The sequence below is a fragment of the Myotis myotis genome, unplaced genomic scaffold (assembly GCF_014108235.1).
Source record: "Myotis myotis isolate mMyoMyo1 unplaced genomic scaffold, mMyoMyo1.p scaffold_m19_p_7, whole genome shotgun sequence".
In the NCBI taxonomy this organism is placed as follows: Eukaryota; Metazoa; Chordata; class Mammalia; order Chiroptera; family Vespertilionidae; genus Myotis; species Myotis myotis.
In genome coordinates this window covers 25,415,341-25,437,660 of record NW_023416379.1, presented here as the reverse complement: position 1 = coordinate 25,437,660, position 22,320 = coordinate 25,415,341, and positions in this window count along the sequence as shown.

Sequence of the window (22,320 nt, the reverse complement as noted above, 5' to 3'; positions counted from 1 at the left end):
CTAATGTAAGCATGTAAAACCAGATTTTCCATTGAGTACCACTTTGATTTTACCTCACAAATTTTGATCTATGGGAAGTCCTTGTTTTATGTGGTTGTGAAGGACCATAAAAATGACCATGCAAACTAAACTCATGCAAAGCTATCTTCATAATCAATGGAAAAGTTACAACTGTTCTGTGATCTTTAAAAATATTTGTCATGACATTGAAAACTGTTATAAATGCATAGGAAAATAAAAAATATGATTAATTTAGTATACTATAATTTAAAACAGACACATTAGACACTGAGAGTTAAAGTATTTTTATTTCTTTGTAAAAACCTTGGGAAATGGATACAGAGTTTCAGTTTGGGAAAATGAAAAGTTTCTGGGTATGGATGGTGGTGATGGTTGCACAATAATGTGAATGTACTTAATGCTACCGCACTGTATACTTAAAAATGCTACAGTGGTCAATTTTATATTATGTATATGTTATCACACTGAAAAAAAATCAGTCAGTAGTAGTTTGAATTGTGCTTGTTGCCTCCTTACTGTGTATGTATGATATGGAGTCAGCACCTTTTCGATGCCTCTGTGAATTGACATACTCAGAACTAAATTAAGTTTGTGTTTTCAACATTTTATCCTTCTCACATGCAACGGTATGAAATATCTGAGCATTCCTTTAATGTAAAGTTTTTGCTAGGGTCACTTCATCTGGGACATTTTTATCCTTTTCATTATAAGCATTTTCCTCATTTATGTCACCTCCACTACTAGGTTCCTCTGACTGCAAATTTAGTCTTTCAAAAAACAGCAATGCTATGTTAGCATTTCCACATTAGCTATTTCTTCTGTAATTTCATTTGCATTTGATCCAAATTGCACTTCCACGATGATCACTTTTCATTTGTTTGGTAGGCTTTTATCTTTGTCAGCCAGTTGCTTCTTTGGGACACCAATTTTTGTAAAATGTCATGTGGTTTTTCAGTGGGAGGCCAGAAGGAAACAGCTTTACTGTAGGTGTATAAACTGAGTAATAGATGCACAGTGACGAATGGACTTTGGAAGAGTGATGTGATTGTACATTGATCATGATGTCCATCTGTATTTATATGATGATTCAGGGACGGATGAGCTAGCAATGACGTTTGTGCTTTAAGAGCTACTTATGGTGACTATGTCATGGTAACTGAAATTTGAACCATGTTGGTGAGGGACAGGAGTTACTTATAGTAACTGAAATCTACGCACATTAGAACCTGTGCAAAGCAAAGCTTGTCTGTACTGTGTTTTCTTTCTTTGTAATTTCTTTTTCTAAGTTAAATCTTTATAGTTGAAAGTATTACATATGTCGCCCCCCCCCCCCCCGCATTGACCTCTTCTACCCCTCCCCCCCTCCCATCCTCCCATCCCAGGACTTTGTCTAATGCTCTGCTGTCACCATCTTGAAATTCTTCAACAATTTTTGAATGAAGAACATTGCATTTTCATTTCGCACTTGGCCCCCAAAATTATATACTTGGTCTTAGTTGGGGGATTCCAAATGGAAGAAGGAAAGGGCATAGAGAGAAAAGATAAGAGACACAAGAGGAGTTGTTTCCCCTTTGTGGTTTTGCGTAAGACCTGAGGCCAAGCTGTAAGCCAGCAGAATGGCCAGGAGGGTGCAGGCAGCAGAGGAACCTGAATGGTCCCCAACTAGCGTCTCATGTGTCTCACACTTAGAGGTGGGCTCTGAGATATCAGGATGCAGAACAGGGGTGAACCATTCACCTGCCCCATTTGCCACTGGTTTGCAGCCTCCTCCTTCTGCTGTGTGGCATCCCAGTAATGCCATCTGGGTTGTGTGATGATGGCTCAGGCTTCCTTCCTGAGAAGCTGATAACCAAGAGTTGGATGTCCTCTGCTAATGTCATACCACGGCCTTTGGTAATACTCCAGGAGGCAGCCAGACACTAAGCTCATCATAGCTGTGCTGTATATGACAAAACAATGGCCGGAGAGACGCTGGGGTATCATACAATAAATTAACCATAAAGTTAGACATCTTTTTTTTTTTTTGGTAATAATCAGTGGTTAGAGCTTGCTGGGAAACAGTTGCAATCATTAATATGATATCTGAAAACCTGTAAAGTACCTTTCTGGTTGACACACTATGGTTAGGAGTGTCCCCCAATCCCTTTTGCATGATTTGAAACAAAAGATGACAATCTGGTTTATCAAATGCATTTTCTCAGTGAATTCATCATTAGCATTGTCATCTTCCTTTCCAGATAAGAGTTCTTACCGTACAACTAGTCAAACATTTATGTCTTTTCACATATTTTTTTTTCTTCAGTACAAACTGGAATGAGAACCGATTGAACGCTTTGTTCTTCTTTTGTAACTAGAGTTTAAAAAATGACAAGCATTGCATGAAGGAAAGTCCCCTCTGTCATTTTTATGAACATCTTTATAATCACTTAATATATTTGGCTCTGTGGTAAACTTAAAGCAAATCCAAAGATAATCCTTGTCCTCAGGGATGTAATACTATATCTAGAACACAGGAGAGCGCACACAAATACCTCCTCACTGCTGACGGGGGTCGGGGGGTGTCCATTGCAGACACAGAATGCCCATGAGTGGTGTTACAGAAATCTATTATGCTACAAACACAGTAATTAAAGAGCAGACAGGCTTTTCATTGAATTTGAAGGAGTAGGACAGAGACTTCGATTTTGCTAATCCTCATGTTACATAGCAGGATTTTTCCAGAGTGATGTTAGTGAGAACAACACAGCACTGGTGGCCAAAAGGAACTCCTAGTCATTGTTTATGTGCTGTTATGGGCTATGTTCTCCGCAAACATCTCTCATTTAGTCTGCACTAGACATTTCACATCACTGGTACGGGGCAAATATTTGCTTAATGATAAAGGATATGAATTTAAATCTGAGTTCCCAAACAGATTTGGGCTCTTTTAGTTCTGTGGGAATTCTTAAGTGAATGTCACCAGGATGAAGGACATCTCCTTTGATCACCCTCCTCCAATTACTGTTTCCCCCAGCTCCTCACGCCCAGTGCCCAGCATGCCTCTCTTTAGATGGACAGGGAGAAGGAGGCAGCTGCAGGGGCTGACCTTTCACTCTGGTCAGAGCTGGTTCTTCATTATCCCATGAGGCAACCCACCAGAAACATCGGGAGGACATTATTTATGTCCTCTCCCACTCCCGGAGGATGGTCTGTTAGCCTTGGCTAAAAAGTAAAAGAAAGCTCACCATGTCCTGGAATAGCCTATTCAAATCTAGTAACAAAATTTTTGGAAAGGCCTGGTTGGTGTGGCTCAGTTGGTTGGAGCTTTGTCCAGTACACCCAAGGGTCATGGGTTCAATCCCCGGTCAGGGTGCATACAGGGGGTAACCTATCGATGCTTCTCTCTCACATTGGTCTTTTCTTTTCTCTTCTTTTCTCTTCTTTTCTTTTCTTTTCTTTTCTTTCTTTTCTTTTCTTTTCTTTCTTTTCTTTCTTTTCTTTTCCTTTCTTTTCTTTTCTTTTTTCTTTTCTTCTCTTCTTTTCTTCTTTTCTTTCTTTCTTTCTTTCTTTCTTTCTTTCTTTCTTTCTTTCTTTCTTTCTTTCTTTCTTTCTTTCTTTCTCCCTCTCCCCTCTCCCCCCTTCCCTCCCCCTCCCCCTCCCCTCCTCCTCCCCTCCCCCCTCCCCCTCCCCCTCCCCTCCCCCTCCTTCTCCTTCTCCCGCTTCCTCTGTCTCTAAAATCAATAAAAACATATCCTCAGTGAGGAATTTAAAAAAATTTTTAAGTAAGTTATTCCATGTGTTGAATTAAACATCTTGTGTCTTTTTTATTCCCATCCAGTAGCTTTGAACTTCTGGAGGGCATTCTCTCTTCTTTATATTTCTGGCCCTCAGCACCAGCTTGACAAAAAACAATGTTTGTGGAACAGTGGAAAGCTGAAAAGGGTCCAGATTATGAACAAACTGGGAAGCTGGAACACCTTCTAGGTCACAAAGATGATGCTTGGAAATAAAAAATAAAAAAACTAGATTCTGGGAAAGGCTGATGAATTTGGATTTTATAATATAAGAAACCCAGTTATAAATCACAAATTAGAAAATCCAGTCGGGAGTTGAGAAGAAAGTGATAAAAAAAAATTAAGAAATGATGAAATCATTCATGATTAGTGAAAGAAGAAATACTTTGAGTCCAAAGCAGTCATTAATTAGGCTATATATCAATTAATGGGATTATGGCTTAATTATATTAGTTATAATATGATAAATGATACTATCATGCTAGTAAGCCCATCAGAAAGGACTGAAAATGTAACATTTTGCATGAATTACTGATGTGGAAGTAAAATAAGAATATGAGGGTGTTACCAGTAATTGGCCTGAACCTGAGACCAAGCTGAGCGGTGGCCCTTAGAAGGTTACAGGTGGTAAGAGTTACACCCTCATATTTTGCAGATGATAAGAATTTGCCAGAAGAGAGAGAGAGAAAGAGAGAGAGAGAGAGAGAGAGAGAGAGAGAGAGAGAGAGAGAGAGATACTAAGTTGGGGTTTCTTTGGCTCATGCACCTTGCTCCTTCCCTGAGACACTCTGTTAATTACCCCAGATCAGGAGACAGAACTCAGTGGAAAGAACTCATTTGATAGGGTTTAGGAAGCTTCTACTAATTTTTGATAAGCCTAGCCCAGTGCCTGGCCTGCTCTGAACGACTGGAAGGCTGGATGGGTGGACAGATTGATGGATGAAATAGTGTCGCAAACAGGCTTTTTAAAATTGCCAAAGAATGAAAGGATGGCTCTAATTCTAATTTCCTGTATCTCAGATAACCCTTTGAACTGACCTGCACGATCTTAATAGGAATCCTAGAAAGAGGGGCTCCAACGGAAAGCTAAAGCACAGTTCTCTGAGATGAAGCCTGCCAGTGGAGCACGGTTCTGTGTCTGCTCATGTAAGTGAGGCTGGCACTCAAGTTGGAGAGAAGGGTTCTTCTCACTTTGTCAAAGTTCAGACCCTGGCAGCACTGGCTTAAAGGGCCCTTCACAGGAACACTTCAGGTTCTGAGAGCCTTTGGCTCAGTAAGACACCATTAGTCCTACAGAGCTAATGAGGGGTCAGTCTGATGGATGTTTGTGGCAGATGATAGTAGTGTCCCTGGAAGGCGACTTCATAGAAAGTTGCAAATGTACTCATAGCTTCTAAAATATACAAAGAACTTGGAACTTTAATTTCTATAACAGATTTGAACTTTTGCAAGAGTACCAGCCCTGGCTAGCAGATATTGGAGAAAATTGTGAAAGACATAAGTGGGCAAAAAGATGATTGCCCTCTGTAATACACCCTTCTGGGTTATCTCTGCCTTCCATTGACCTTGAGCTATTTTACAGTCTGTAAGTTCTAGATTACCTATAGTAATGCAAATGTGCCTTGCAACTGTAGTTAGTTATTGCACTGTGTGCATTGGCCAATTTGGGGAATTCATTTCAGTCTTCCTGCTGGACTACATACGTGTATGTGTGGGTTTGATTTCTCCTTTGAATTTACTATAAAATCTTAACGGTTCCCTAGTAACTTGCATTAATAAAATATTTAACATTTAACACATGAGAATCATGGTTTTATCTTCTTTGAAATTATCTTTTAACATAAGGGGAAAGTGACTCTAAGCTTGACAGTTTATGACCGTGCTATTTCTTCTGATTTAGACTATTTCGGAGAACTGCTCAGTCATTCAAGGTGGCATCTTGATGTGAGAGGGATGAGGTCCGTGTGACCTGTGGCGGTGGAAGGGAGACAAGATCCAAGGGTCATGTGGTGCCCGCGTGGTCATTTGGCCATCATCCTGACACCTCTCACAGGAGACTGTGGACCTGGGCATATACGATGTCTTCGTTCTCTTGGTGTCTCTCAACATGGCACATTGAAATCAATAGTTACAGTGTGTGTTCTGTGCAGTTCATGGGAAACCTGAGTGCTGCCTCAGGTGCCTCTATCTAGCCACTGCGCTCTCCCAATGCTGGGCTATGGCTGCTCCATGCTGATGTGACTGAATCCCAGACGAACTGCTAGGCCCTGAATAACCTCCATCTTTCCCACACCCAAATGCATATTTCCACCATTAGAGTGATATCTTACAAGTCTGGACCTTCTGCCCTTCTCTGTCTCTCTTCTTCTTCCTGTCACCCAACAAGATCCAATGGGCAGGCACTTCACATCCTTTTGCTGTCTGATGGATCTTACCCCAACATTGTGACCTTCTGAACTGTCACTCACTCTCACCCTTCCCCTTGGACTATAATGATAGAGTGGCCATTACATACAGGATGTATGGAAAAGGGGGATGAAGATCTCACTGATGTAATAGCTTCAAAATAAAATCACTATGTTATAGGGTATTAAAGTCTTCAAAAGTACAGATTATCACAGAAAGACAGCCAGGGAAGAGAGAGTAACCGTGGAAACCAGAAAATAATTGAGAAGACTGCTTGAACAAGGACAGTTGAGACACCCTTGAAGATACCTCTTGCGAGTCTGAATTATGCAATATCTTTATGAACAATCTTGCATGAAAGGCAATCATTCTGAACCATCATTAAAAAGTCTATTCATTTATTTGCGGATATTGATGCTTCTAGAAACCCATAGGGATAACTACATTTTTAAAAAATATGCTACCAAATCACATGTTAGAAATAGGCTTAGGAAATTTGCCAAGAATAAACATTACCTCACTGTTCTATAGAACCCAGTTTCTATCTTCTCATTAAAAAGGAAAAGGACACCAATTTAGTATTTCAGTTTTCTTGAACTTTCCTTATTGCCCCCTAATGCCAGAAAATTAGAGGGATTCTGTATAATATGGACTCACACAAGGCAAATAAGAGTCTCAAAAAGTAGGAATTTCAATCAAGTCTCAACTACTCAGATGAAGTATGACTTCAAATGCAATGTGTTGAGAAGGCTTTAGTTTCCAGACGTTGTGTTTTCCCTTTTATCTCAAAGGAGACAGACATTGTGGCGATAGGATAGGTGATTTTGGCTTTGGATAGTAACTATGATGTTACTTCCTTAGATATTTCCATCAACACTTGCAGGTTAAGCAGCTCCTTAAATGGAAAAATGGTGATGAAAATGGGGATTGTACAATTAAAACAGTAAATGATTCTTCAATGTGGCACAATCAGTATTCACCCAGCTATAATTTCCTATGAATTACATGGCCTTATAAAATAAACTTTTACACACACACATAAGTGCTTAGTCATCCTGGAAGTAAATGCTTGGCTCTTTCTTCATTTAGAATGTATGTGTTGGACTCATTCTCAGAGGAAGTCAGTGGCTAATGGTTCTTACCATTAATGGTAAAGAGAGAGACACAAGAGTACTAGTTCCTCATTAGCTTATGCTAGACCTACCAGTTCAATCTTTGTCCCATAAGATAATGCAGATTTACATTTTTACTGACTATATCCACATATGTTCATGCATGTAGGTGTATATTATACCCAAGTATGTCTATATATGCATCTCTCCATATAAAAACTCTGAAATATTTCTTGTTTTAAACATGGAATATCTGTCATCATCCTCTAACATTTATGAGGATGCATTCTGAACCAAACACTGGGAATATAAAGATAGAAAGGAGGGAATTTCTGTGATCCAAAAGAATACTCTAGTTGGACAATGGCACACTCTCTTGGGATTTGGGGCATTGGCGTTCTGCAGGTCCTTGACCTCAGCTCTCTGTTCCATGGCACCAAATATGAAACAATGTCAGCCCAGCCTTGTCCTTGGTGAGCTCTGCCTCTTGGATGCAATGCCAGCATTTAGCAGTCATCATACATTGTTTTCCTTTTGAGACACAATCTAAATTCTATCGATATGTACTCAGTCTTTATAGCTCACAGCTTTGTGTGGTAGAGATGGCTGTCTCTAGTTGTCTGTCCCTTGTCCAGGGATTTGTTTAGAACTTGACAAACTTAAGAACACTGAATGTGTACTCATATAACAACTCTAAAATCCACAGTCCTTATTTTCATAAGCATCAAGCTTGCTTCAAGGTTATCTTCACCACACTGTGGATCCATGCTGATCACAGGCATAATAGAGATGGTGACAGTGTCAATTATTTTGGCTCTTGGTCAGCTGTACTCTAAGCTGTACTCATGAGATCAGTGCCCACTGTGGTGGAGGCTCCTCCTCAGACAGCCTCATGTTGAATCCAAAGGAGGAGTAGGTAGAAGCAAGCAGGCCGGGTGAGTCCTGGAGCTGGACAGTGCTGCTGACCTTCAGCACCCGCGCCATGTCAGGTCTGGGGACTGTCTGGCTCCTGACAATAGTTTAGAACTAGGATTGTTTGGGATGACTTGTCAGCTGGGAAGGGAAATAAACCTTTTTTCTCTACCCTCCTAGGTCTTCTGCCTATAGCCCTACAAATTAGACTAACAAAAGACATTAACACGAAAGAACCAGAGTTTATTAATACATGCATGGCGCAGAACACGTGGGAGAACCCAGTAATGAGTAACTCAAAGGGGTGGTTAGATCTGGTGCTTATAAAGCATATTAATAGAGAATAATTTTATAGAGAAGTGACAAAACAAATAAAAGGGGTTTAGGCTTTTAGGGGTGGCAAACAGTGGCACAATAAATGTGTGGGGGAAGCTAATAGAAGATAAGGGTTGTTTCAGTAAAGTTTGTTATAGAGATTCCTTTGGTGTCATCTCTTATTAGCCCAGGGATGTCTTCTGTGATTAAGAATCGCCCTGTCCTTCCTGGCAGAGATGGGGAGTCCAGACAGGTTTTCTTGCGTCTGCTTCTTCTCAGCGGCCTCCAGCTCAAAATTATTATTATGTTCAACTGGCGTATTTTGGGATAGCATATTTTCATCTCCTACACAACCCAGGAAAGGTTGAAGACAGTGACAATAGCTCTGTTTTGCCCTGGTTCCCTCATGGGGAGCATGAACTCCAGTTTGAAAGGGAATTAAAAGCGTTGCCAGGAAGAATTTCACTCTTGCGATGGGAGCCACATGGTTTTGTACATAGCATTTGGGAGCGTTTACCATGTGCCAGGGCCAGTATTAAGGACTTTACACACATTAGACCATTCTATTTTTACAACAACCCTCTGAAGGAGGTACTGTTCTAATTCTTTTAATAGATGAGACCCTTGAGGGTTAAAGGAATTTTCTTGTTCAGGACCCAGAGTTAGGGGGGTGCCAGTGTTGGAGCCCTTTATTAAATGAAGCCCAGTGGGTTAAACCTCAAAGCGGACTACGCTGTAGGCACTACAGCTGCTCCATTTTGTACATACCCCGAAATGCAGGTAAAAAGAGGGACTGTAGCCACTCCAGGGAGGGTTCATTGTAGAGCCCAGGTTTAAACTCAGGTGTGTCAGACCCTAGAACCTGCCTCTTTCTTATCAGCATGTTGCCATCCCTCTGGAAGAGACCTCTACCTCTCATTCTGAGATGTCCTTCAGGAATGTGGAGATGTTGGCCATCCTAAGCATAAAACTATTCCTTTCCTACTCTCAGTTTAGGAAGTTGATCATGTGTTTGATCAGATGTTCTCTTTGCCATCCCTCCCACCTCTGTTCTTTGTACACAATTCTGGACTTGCTTGTTTGCATCTTTCCAAGCTTTCACTTAGCTCATGACTTCACCTGATGAAGTCATGTGTTCCAGGTGCCTAGCAAAGAACCTGGCACAGAGCAGGTACTGAGTACACGATTGGTGACTCAGGAAGGTATGACAGTGGGTCATGTGTTACCTTCGCAGGTAGTTTTGTAGCAACAGCAGTGATGAATGCAATGACTTAGAGGAGAGACTGAAGGTGAGAAAGCCCCTGGGCATCTGCGATCCTCCCCTCAGAGGAAGGAAGCCTCATTGTAGGGGCCTAGAGCTGATGTACCTGTGTAAACAGAAGGGGCCTAATAGGTGTTTGGTGCCCCAAAAGTAACTGCTGCAGCAAATAGACAAAGCTGTTGACAGCTTCTTCCTGCTCTGTTTACCAACCACACTCAAATTCCAGCTCTTTTCAGAAAGAACAGATTAGAAGTCAAGCAAAGTCTACCCCATTCTCTGCTTAGCAGCTGTGTGATTTTAGAAGTCACTTTGCTTCTTGAAGCATTCCTTTTGTCATCTTTAAAATAGGAATTATAATGATATATGGCCTGACTACCTCCTTAGGTTATGTAGATCAAAAAAAAGATTGTAAAAATGAAAGTCCTTTGTAAACCAAAGCACTTCGCTTGTCTAAGGTATTATCTTCATTGTACACTCAGTCTTCCCAGGGTGATTGATGTTGATAGATCTCTTTGATAGGTCTCAGGAAATTCCTGGCAGTTTTGACACTCAGGTATAGTTTAATTGTCTCTTGGTTTTAAGATATGCTGGTAGATTCTCCTTATAAAATTTCTCATAAAATGTTCAGTCTTTCTGGGGCTTCCATTTTTGGGGCCTCTGTAAAATGACTGTATAATGGGCTTTTAGGCCAGTAAGTAGAAACCACATCCCTCTTATCTCTGTTCTGAGAAGGAGGTCAAATTACAGGTCCTGTGAGAAGGGAACTTCTTGGTTTCTTTTCTTGCTGGAGCTAAGGCTTAACTGCTACCCCAGTCCCAGAGGTATATGATAGGGTTAACCATGGGCTCACTCCAGTGGCTTAAGAGCAAAGCAGGTGGCTCCATCATAGGTAGTTATTTGTGAGACGAAGCAGACCCTTTACAGTAGTGATGGGAGAAGGGGCATGGATATAAAGGGCCAGGATATATCAAAGAGGGCTGGAGAAGTGACCAGATCAGAAGAGATGGTGAGGAGAGGTTGGATGGAGTGAGGAGGGAGTCTTGGTGGTGCCAAGTGCTTGTCTACACTGGGTCCCTGAGAGCAACAGGCTCAGCTGCTTGCAACCTGCTCTTACCATCCTAGTTACCATTGTTGCCATAAGAAACATCCAAATCTGTAGAGAGTTTTTATAAGAGTTTATTTGAGCCAAAATAATGACATATGCCAGGGAGCAAGATCTCAAAAGCTCTGGAGAATGACTGTTTTGCAATGTCTTTTATGCATTTGAGATGAAGGAGGGAAGATTACATGAAGGAGAGGTCTTAAAGAAGTCATTTCAAAGGTGTGTGCATCTAGATGCACAGAAACAATGGACAGGGCTTACATAGGGCAATTATAAACCTTCTACTGAAGAAGTTACTGCATATGCCTGGGGTGTAACTACCCACCATGAGCTTCCCAGTTAGGAATTTATGATCAGATCACCCTCTGAGATTACTTTCCACAGACCCCCTTGTTTGTCCACACCATTAATATTAACTTCCCCTACTTTTTATTTTTTAAATATATTTTTATTGATTTTAGAGGAAGGAAGATGGAGACAGAACCATTGATCAGCTGTCTCCTGCATGCCCATACTGGGGATCGAGCTCACAACCTGGGCATGTGCCCTGACAGGGAATCGAACCCTGACCTGGTTCATAGGTGGATGCTCAACCACTGAGCCATGCTGGCTGGGTTCAATGCTTTTTCTTTCTTCAGACATCATGTTCTTCAACAATGTAACAAATAGTTACTATTATTATTTTGCATTAGCTGGTGAAGATGAGAGGCAAGCAAAGGCATTTGAAGGCTTTGTTTGTTTCCTGAACTGTCAGGAAGGCTCAGAATCTACTCCTTGTCTTGCTAGCTGGGTTCTCTATGGGGGCAGGTTGTGGGAAGGGTGCTAACCTGGCCATAAAATGGAAACCTCACTTGCTCTGTTTGAAAAATTCTCTGTTGTTTTCCCGAGTCCCCAGGAACCTGAGATTACACTGTCTCTCATTGGCCCAAAATTGGGTCCTTGGCTAGAATGAGGTACTGGACCCTAAAGGCAATCTAAAGACCTGAAGAAAGAAAACCACAACTTCTTTAGGATTATGAGAGGATATAGCATGTTCTAACCCAAGAACTGATTAATTTATTTATTTTTTCCACAAGTGGAGAGTGAGTTTCAGAGACACATAAGGATGAGCCAGTTGTTCACTGCCAAGTTCTAGGGCAGCGGTTCTCAACCTGTGGGTCACCACCCTTTCACAGAGGTCGCCTAAGACCATCGGGAAACATATATAATTACATATTGTTTTTGTGATTAATCACTATGCTTTAATTATGTTCAATTTGTAACAATGAAATGGGAGGTCACCATAACATGAGGAACTGTATTAAAGGGTCGTGGCATTAGGAAGGTTGAGAACCACTGTGGGGATACCAGTGGCAGTTGTCATTAGAGACTTTTTTCCAACGAGGGTGGTAGTGTCCTGAGGATGGAGTGCCTTTCCCTGCTGTGCATGGGGGCACTGTGTGGACTAACAGCTGAGCAAGTTGCTCTGGAGCAAGTTGACCTATTCAAAGGATAGAAAGAAGGGAAGTATTTCTTATTTACTGCTCTTCTTAATTGATTGAGTCATTCAAACTACGATTTAGTAACATTTACTGAGAATTTTCTATGTAGAAAGAGTTATCATCTCTATTTCACAAATGGGGAAAAGGAGACTCAAAGAGATCAAGAAATTTTCTCAAGGCTGAACAGATAGTAAGTGGCCAAACCAGAATTTGAACTTAGGTCATATGGCGCCGAAGTCCGCACTCCTAATCACTTCAGTTATCAAAACTGTATCTTCACTTTAGTAAGGACATTATTAACCCAGAAAAATCTCTGGTGGAATAAATTGAGGGGAAGTGGATAATCACCTATGTGTGACTCCCAAGTTATTTTAAGTTGATCTGAAAATAAAATAAAATAAAATAAGGGAGAACCCCCACTCTCACTCTTGTGCCTACAGCTCTAGAATTAGTCTTGGTTTGCATGTGTTTTGTAGGTATAACCCTAGCATCAGAGAATATAGAGGTTTTTCAATTATACAATTTGCTTATAATGATGGAAGTAATAATAAGTTATATTTGAATAATTATTTAGTTGGCAAAGTGCCTTCACATTTATTTCCTCATTTGAGCTTCATAACAATTCAGGCAAGAAAAGCATTATCCTATGTAATAAAAGGCTAATATGCAAATTGTCCCCTCAAGAGTTCGACCAACCATGAGCTCTACCGCTGGCTATGACACGCGCTGACCACCAGGGGAGACGTGAAATGGAGGAAGGCCCCAGCCAGCAGCCAGAAGGCCCCGAGTGGCCCTGATTGCCAGCCAGGGCTGGGGATCCTACCCATGCACGAATTTCATGCACCAGGCCTCTAGTTACTCCATATTATAAATAGGAAACTGAAGTTCAAAGAATCAAAGATTTTCCAGGAGAACAGAGGTATTACAAGACAGAGACTGGGCCCAGAACAGGCCTGCCTTGAGTTGGCGGATAGTGTGTGGGTTCCTTACTTAATGCAGAAAAGACTTTACAATACAAGCCCAGGTGAGTTTGAACATATGTTTATTACAGCTGGGGAGAGCAAAACAAAGGAAGGGCTTAGGACAGAAGAAGCAATAGGAAAGAGCCTGGGGGCTGGTGCTGCTAGCTCACTGGAAAGTCAGAGAAATAGGGGACCTTGGAGATAGGCTCAGGGGTAAGCTCAAGACAAGCTGCCACTACCTGCTGCTCTCCTGGTTTTAAGTCTCTTGGGGATCCTTAGAGTTTCAGAGAAAGAGAGCAGAGATGCCAGGCGTGCATATGGGTCTAGCAAGAATGTAGTGGGTCCATTGTCTTGAGGCTCTTGGTGGAAATCCTAGAGGAGGTTCATTAGCTTTTCTGGTGGATATGTTGATTTGTCAAAATATGCGTATGGGGAGGTCAGGGTTATTTTCTGGTTGGTTTCATTTTTAAAGAATGTCATTGAAGAGGAACCGGGACCAATGCAGGTCTGCCCTGGGATGGTCTGGAATGTGTAAACCATTTGCTCCTAAGTGTCCTTGGTTAAGGAAGATAAAACCTTGTGGCTGTAAGTTGCTCAAATTGTTTGGCCTTGTTTAATTATTTTCTTTCAGTTTCCCTTATTCCACTTGCCAAGGAATTTCTCAGCTTCTTACAAGCCTGCCTCAGAGGTAGAGATTGTTCTCAATTCAAGTGTTCTGGTTCTTAAGTCGATGTTCTTTATACTATATTTCACATGGAGAGCTATATTGTGTGTGTATATCCAACTGTATATGTATTTTAAATTTTAATTTGATTGAACAATGTGATTTTGAAATGCACTTATCCAGACACAGTGAGGATTTCTGTGTGAGTTTTGTCATGTTTTCTGGGGTAACAGAGGTTCAGCTTGGGGGATTTATTGGTGATGCAGGCTTTGGGATGACTCAGCATCGCTGCCATCGGGACTCCCTGGGGAATAAATTTTCCCACTCTAGCTGTTCATTGATTTTGTGTGCTTATGTGATCAGTTCCCAAAACTTTCAGACTCATTATTTTCCACGCCTGGTGGGACCTTTGTGAAATTTCCCCATTTTCTCTTCAAGGAATTTCAAGTTAGTCACTCACCTTTCCTTTGACTTTTGAGATTTCATATATACCATTCTCAATAGCACAAAAAGAAATTTCCACAGAGGAAGCCCACAGTCAGACGGAAAACAAACACCCACAAAGCTGAGGCACTGGAGTGACTAAGCAGGTCAAGGTGTGTTTAAAATGTATCTTCAACCAGGAACTTGGAATTCCCTGTAGGCTTCCAAATATGTACTATTTATCCACATCCTCTCTAATATTCTACAGTCATTGAAAGAAACTAGAAGACTCTACATTAGAGAGCATACATATTACTAGGAAAGGAGAAGTAAACCTTATCACCTTCCCTCTTAAAATTGTCTTGGTCATTACTAATCTCCCCTCTCATTTCCCTCAATTTTATGGAATGCTCTTGACTACCTACTTTTTGTCTCCAATCCATCAATACATCGCTAAAAAGGGGGAGCCATGTAGTTCTCTCGTAACTTCATCTCTTCTCAAAGATTTAATTGGGTTGGGACTCATTTGTATTCAAATGGAAGGTGTCCAAGGAAACTTTCACAGTTTTCAGAAAATGCTGTTCTAGTAACTCAAAACCTATTCTAATTTGGCACTATTAAAGTGCTTCTAGGTTGAAGTGATTTGTACTTTATTTAGTCATCATTAATGAGCATATTTATTCTCTGACACAGATGCCTCTCTGTGACCCAGGGTATATTACCTAAGCTGCCTTCCTCCAATTTCCTCAGTTGCAAAAAACAAACAAACAAACAAACAAACAAAAACAAAACACAAAAAATGAGGCCAGGCATGTTGAACTGATTGCATGGTAAGGAAGGTGACTGAGTTCTTATTGTTTACATATCCTGAAGATTAAAAGCCATATGTGTACAGCATAATTAGTAATAGTCTGTAATGTGTGGTGTAACCAATGGAGTTAATGGCCTTTAATTACTGTGACTCATACTGTGCATTGTATTCAAGAATTCTCAAAAAGGAAAGTAGCATGCAATCAGGTGTTGGCTCAACATGTTGACCGCACAGCAAAGTAAAAGAAGACCAGAGGGAAAGTATTCTTCAGCGGTGGATGTGGTCTCAGGAGACACAGAATAGCCAAAAGGGGACATTCGAGGAAGGTGAGAAACATTCCAAGTGCCTTTGAGATGCTGTGGTCAATCACCACTTTCCAGGAGTGCCCCACATCATGCAACTTATGCAAATCCTGTGAGGTGGGACCGTCTGTGCTCAGGCATGAAGAAATCTCTGAGGTGGCAGGGTGTGGCGAAGGGGGGGTGCCGGGGGGGGGAGGGGCAGATTTTTGGAGACAAAGAAGTGCCAATAACCAGGAAAGTAACGGCTTTAGGAACTGATTATGCTGAAGGAAGGGGAAGATGCCTTGTTTTGGTTTTTATTTTCCAGAATTTGTGTGTTCCATGGAATAGAGAACACTGGAAAAAATACATCTTGGCAAACATCCTTCTTTAAAAAGGTTCAAAACCTACAACACATCTAGCATGGAAAATGAAAATAAACAAAACAAAGCATTCTGTAGCAGCCCTGTGACCCATTGCTTAAAGGATCCAAAACCACAAGCACAAGACCAAAATATATCTCTAATAATAAAAGGGTAATATGCAAATCGACCAAACAGCCATCCAAATGACCTTCCGGATGAAGCAGGGGCTGCAGCTGTGGGATCGAGGCATCCACCATGGCTGTGAAAGCCTACTCTTGCACAAATTTATATACTAGAGGACCAGTGTGAGAAATCACGAAGCCCCACCTACCCATGTGCTGCCCCGCTCACCCGCTGGCCGCCAGCCTTGCTGCAATCGGAGCCTGTGGGCCATGGGGGAGGGCCAGAGAGGTGCTCCATGCACCTCATGGTGACTGGTTGTTTGGTTGTTTTTGTTGTGACATCTCTTGGCCTTTTATTATTATGATACTTGGCCCCCTTTTCCCTTTTCAGTTCATTGGTGCATTTGCAGTTGGGCCACTGCCCACTCCTATGAATGACCCAGTGTGGGTGCCTGATCTTGCTTGCCCTGCTCTTGTCATTAAGGGACATGCAGGTGGGTGTGCACATATAAATTTGCTTTTTTCAAATTTCTGATTCCCTCATCTTTTACAGTAGGAATGGGAAATAGTCTGCCAAGAATTACTGAAACATACACATTGTAAACCAAGAGAGACATCAAGTAAAAATATATTATATTTTTACTAGCCAGTTTTGTTCAATGGATAGAACATAAGCATGTGGACCAAAGGGTCTTGGGCTTGATTCCAGTCGAGGGCACATACCTAGGTTGCAGGATCCTCCCCTGCCTGGGCCCTGGTCAGGGCTCATGCAGGAGGCAACCAACTGATGTGTTTCTCTCACATCAATATTTCTCTGTTTTTCCCTCTCTCTCTAAAAATCAATGGAAAAATACCTTCGAGTGAGGATTAACAAAAAATAAAAATAAAAATAAAAATGTTAAATCCAAGAGTCTTTTGTGTGAAGATTATTCAATACTATTTGTATTCTGTTGAAAGTCTAATTTATGAATATATCAAATTTATTTTAAAATTGACTTTTAAAAACAAGCAACATTCCTTTAAATACTCATATTCTTATCCAAATAAAAATTTGATTCTCTAAACTTGGCATATTAGTTATAAATTTAAACATATCTAAATGGTAAATTAAAATTACAGGTCAAGTAGATCATATTTTCTTAGTAACTCCCCATTCCAGGCTGAATTATGGCCACCCCAAAATAACAGGTTCTAATTCCTAGGACCTGCAAACGTTACCTTGTAAGGAAAAAACATGTCACTCTCAGTTTTCAGATGTGATTAAGGATCTTAACCTGGGGAGCTTATCCTGGATTATATGGCTGGGCTTTAAATCCAGTCACAGTTGTCCTTATAAGAGAAAGACAGAAGGAGATTAGACAGACACACAGAAGAGGAAGAACCCATGCAAATACAGAGACAAAGACTGGAGTGATGTTGCCATCAGTCAAGGAATGCTGGCAGCCCCTAGAAGCTGGAAGAGGCAAAAGATAGATTCTGTCCTAGAGTTTCTGGAGGCAGTGTCGCCTTGATATTGGACTTCTGCCCTCCTCCAGAACTGTGAGAGAATACATTTCTGTTGTTTTAAGCTACCAAATTTGTGGTAATTTGCTACAGCAGACACAGGAAGCAAATAATTTTTAGCACCTTAAGAAGCAGACAAACCAACATAAAATGTCACTATGGTTACAAAACTGTTTAAATAACCTCCTCATCATTTCAGGTTAAAAATATACAATGGATATGATTTTTCTTCTTAATCTTATTTTCCATTTTCCTAGGTTTTTAGTACGTCTACCTTCCTAGGATTTCAGCAATTGTACCATCCCAAGTGTAAAAAATTTTCAGGTCGGCTGAGGTGGCACATTCTAGGTTTTTTGACTCCTTAACCCAATTGGGTCTTAGGATCTGATTGTACAGGCCGAGGTGATTCAAATCTGAGCCCCTGTTCATAGGCTGAGTTCCTGTAATAAAGCTCTCTGCTTTTGCCATTACATTTTAACTGCCTTTCCCATAGACTTAGTTTTTTGTTTCTTTTTAGACTTGTTTTTTTTAAGTTCTTTTTGGACTATAACTACTAGCATAGTAAAGCAACATCTATAGAATAATTATGTATGTCTTACTGGTAATTTATTATACCAGCAAGGAAAATCTAGCAGATTCATGATCTTGGGTGGGCAATTAGCTATCCTTTTAATTATCTTAGAATGCTCCTATTGAGATTGCTTCTGAACTGATTTATTATTCATGCCTTTTAGCTCTCAACTGTTTCTACCTGGTCATCACGGGATACCAGCAGCAGTGAAAGGCTCTTCCTGTCATAGATACAACTCCAGGATTGCCTGGAGAGTGTGCTCATCCTCAGTTTTATCCCCATGGTTCTGAGTACACTTCTCTAAAGTCACTAACGATGTAAACATACTCTACTATATACATGCCTCAGATGCAAGGGCAGGGCACTGGGTCTGTCACTTGAGCCTTTCTCCCACTCCACACCCTCAGTGTATTGACTCTGTGTTGGTGCCTACTGCTTCATGGTTACAGATGACTGTTGCTCAAGGTGTTATGGAGGAAGAAGAGCAAAATGGGCAACTGTGCCTGTAGCTACCCTTCCATCACAAAGGGAAAAGCTTTCCAAAATGCCCTCCCCCAACAAAGCAGACTTCCATGTACTTCTCATTGGCCCAAAGTATGTCGTATGACCTCTTGGCTTCCAAGGAGACTGGGCACAGGTGCTTAGAATTTCTACTAGAGTGAGTGAGGTAAGAAAGGGGGAAGGGTTGGGAAGGGTGATTGATGAGCCAGCCTCCTACCTACCACACAATTTCTCTCTGCTTGTCTGCCTTATGCTTCTCTCTCTCTCTCTCTCTCTCTCTCTCTCTCTCTCTCTCTCTCTCTCTCTCTCTCTCCCCCCCCTCCTTCTTCTGCTTCACCATTTATGTGGCTAAAACACCTTAGCTCTGTTTCTCAATTTCTGAGCCATGGCTTTCCTATTTTAGGTTAATTGGGGATAATTGTTGAAAGCATACTGTGCTCCAAACCTGTTACATCAGATACCTCCTGAAGATCCAAGATTCTGAAGCTCAAATATCCTTACATCTTCAGCTTGCTCTGTTGTCATTAATTCTTCACGGTGCTTATCTTGTTGGTGTGAACAATATAACAGAGTAAGCAGAGAATCACATTTAGATATAGATACAGCTGTGTGTATAAATCCAAGTTCTACTTATGGGCAAATAATCTCTATGAGTTTCAATTTTCTTGTCTCTAAAATAAAGAAACTCAAATTTATGGTGAAGATTAAAATAAGACAGTATATAAGCCTGGCATAGAGCAGACATTTAATAAGTAGGAGTAACTCTAATTAGCAGTCAACAAATAATTGATTTTCTCCAGACAAATGTGACTGGGTGTTTGAGCAGAGTCGGGTAATTCTAGTCTCTGACTAATGCTCACTTCCACTGAGAGTTTGGGTACATAGCATAGTAACTGGGTTTATCACGTAATACCATAACTCTGAGATCATGGGAATGGGTTAGGCTTAGGACCCTTCCAAGCAGAATAGAGGAATTGAATCAAAATCAGACCAGCTTGGAGGGTGCCTCTCTTTCTTTCTTCCATTCTTCCTTTCTTCCTTCCTCCCTCCCTTCCTTTCTTCCTCTCTTTTTTTCTTTCTTTTCTTTTCTTTTTTTTTTCAGGAAAAAGGATTTTGACTCCACCCATCATAAGATATGAACCAGTGAACCAGGATTTTATCTAGAATCAATGACTCCATATTGTAAGAATTTTGTTGATATGGAAACTGTTTCTGATATTGCAATTGAATCATCACTTTTATCAGGTTTTGATGACCAAAGATAAATTATGGTTTTTACTGAGCCAAACCTGTGTGTCAAGAAAGGTAGCTTAAGACTCACTTAAATAAAAATATCTAATTTCATGGAAAACCAACAGTGAATATCACCTGTTAATAGGATTAAACTTTGTGTTTTTTCAATTTGGTAAAACTGAAATGGACATTTTGCATAATGTAAGTTTATATTACAGTTTAAACAAACATTATCTTCCAGCAGTGGTCCTGATTTCCAGATTGTATGTCCAAATGTCTGCTTGGCATCTCCACTGAGATGTCTGACACCAACCTTCCCTTCCCTCCTTTTCACTATCTTAGCAATGGCATTACTATTCAGTCTGTGGCTTGAGTTAAATATCTGGGTATCAGCCCTGATCTTTCCTTCACATCCATTCTTTGGGAAGTCCTGTCATCTCTACTTCCAAAATATATTTCTAATCCAACCACATCTCACCCTCTTTACTGCTACAAGGCTAGTCTGAGAAATCATTGTCTCTCACCTGAACTGCTCCAACAGCTTCCTAACTGGTCTCCCTGCTTTCATGGTCTCTTTATCTATGGACATTCCCCTTCATTTTTCATATATCAGCCTTGGCTTGCTTCTCCTTTGCTTCCTGGAAGATAACTGGGCCACTTGACCACAACTGGACCAGGAAGGTAGATACAGGCTCAGTTGGGCTCCAAGTGGCCAGGACCGAGCTGGAGGCATTGGAACCTCCAATGTATAGCCGGTTGGTCAGAAGCCTGGGTGCTAACCTGGGTTTGTGATTGACATCTGAAATGAGTCATTGGGGGGAAGGGGTCTTGTAGGACTGAGCCATCAACTGTGAGACCTGATGCTACCCTAGGCAGATAGTGTCAGAATTGAGTTGAATTATAGGACACCCAGCTGGTATCAGAGAATAGGTTGGTGGTGTGGTGGAAAAACCCACACTTAGGAATTAGTTGAAATCAGAAACTTAACCCAGATTTATTTCAGTACCAGAATTGATGTTAGGCTTTCACAATATTTCCCCAGAACCTGGATCCTTGACCTGGCAGCCAGGTGTGCTCTCTGTTGATGAGCTCCTTTGATATATCCTCAAGTCCTGCCTGCCTGCCAGACCCAGAGGATTGCTCTCTCACAGTCTCTCCATCACTGTAGTCAACTCCAATTGCTAAACTCAATATTCCTACATCTTCCTCTTCAAATATTGTCCTATCTCTGAACAACAGAGACCTCTTCCTGTACCTGCCACTGTATTCATTCTCTAAGAATGCACCCCACGCCAGTGGTCAGGACCACTGCTGCTGATACCGGCTCTTCTTTATTTTGTTGACACATGACCCCAGCTCACTGTGCCTCTTCTGTGCCTTTATATGGAGATAATAATACAGTAGTACTTGCTTCATAGAGTTGTGAGGATGCAATAAATTAACAGGCATACAGAACATTGACACATAAGTGTTTAAGGCATCTTAGCTTTATTATCTTAGACAACTTCTCTTTAAGCACCGCTATCACCAGTGAATTCAGGCTAGTTTTGCCTTGGAGTCCAGCTGCAGGGATAGACAAAGGTGGGAAGGTGGAAAGCTATTATATTGCTCCTTCTCTTACATGGAAATCACAATGGCATAGCCTCACTGCTAGATTCCAAGCCAGGGGTTAATGTGCTTCCCTTTTTATCTCATTTGAGGCAAGTGAATAAAAGGAAGTATTTCCCTCTGAATTACACACAATGGGACTCTAAAGGGTATTTGATAAAGGAAACATTCCCATATACAAAGGGCTTGCTTTGAGCTGTATCTCCCTCAGTCTCACATTCCAGGCTTAATGTGAAGTAGGAGGAGGCGAGAAAAAGTATGTGGAAATTCAGCAACTCTCAAAAGATGGACCACAGAAAACTTGTGCTGACAAGCTCATAGACACAGAGAGCAGAATGTTGGTTGCCAAGGGCTGGTGGGTGGCAGAAAATGGGGAGTTGTTGGTCAAAGTGTACAAACTTCCAGTTTTAAAATGAATATAATTAACAATATTGTATTATATACTTAAAAGTTGCTAAGAGAGATCTTAAATGTTCTCACCACACATACAAAAACATTGTAATAAGGTGAGGTGATAGATGAGTTAGAAAATCTTATTGTGGTAAGTATTTTATAAATACTAGAGGCCTGGTGCACTTATGGGTACAGCCCCTAGGCCTGCCTGTGATCAGGGCCATCTTCCCTGGCTGCTGGTAGCCAGCCCCACCCCCTGTTCCCCATTCACCATTGGGCGATCAGAGCCTGCCAGCCAGGGGGAGGGACCAAGAGGTGGTCAGTGCACCTCATAGCAACTGGTTGACTGGTTGTTCTGGTCGTTCCACCGTTTGGTCGATTTGCATATTGCTTTTTTATATATACATATAGATATGTGCATCAAGTCATCACATTGTATGACTTACACTTACATGATGTTATTATTAAATACAGCTCCCTAAAGCTGGCGGGAAGGGTGT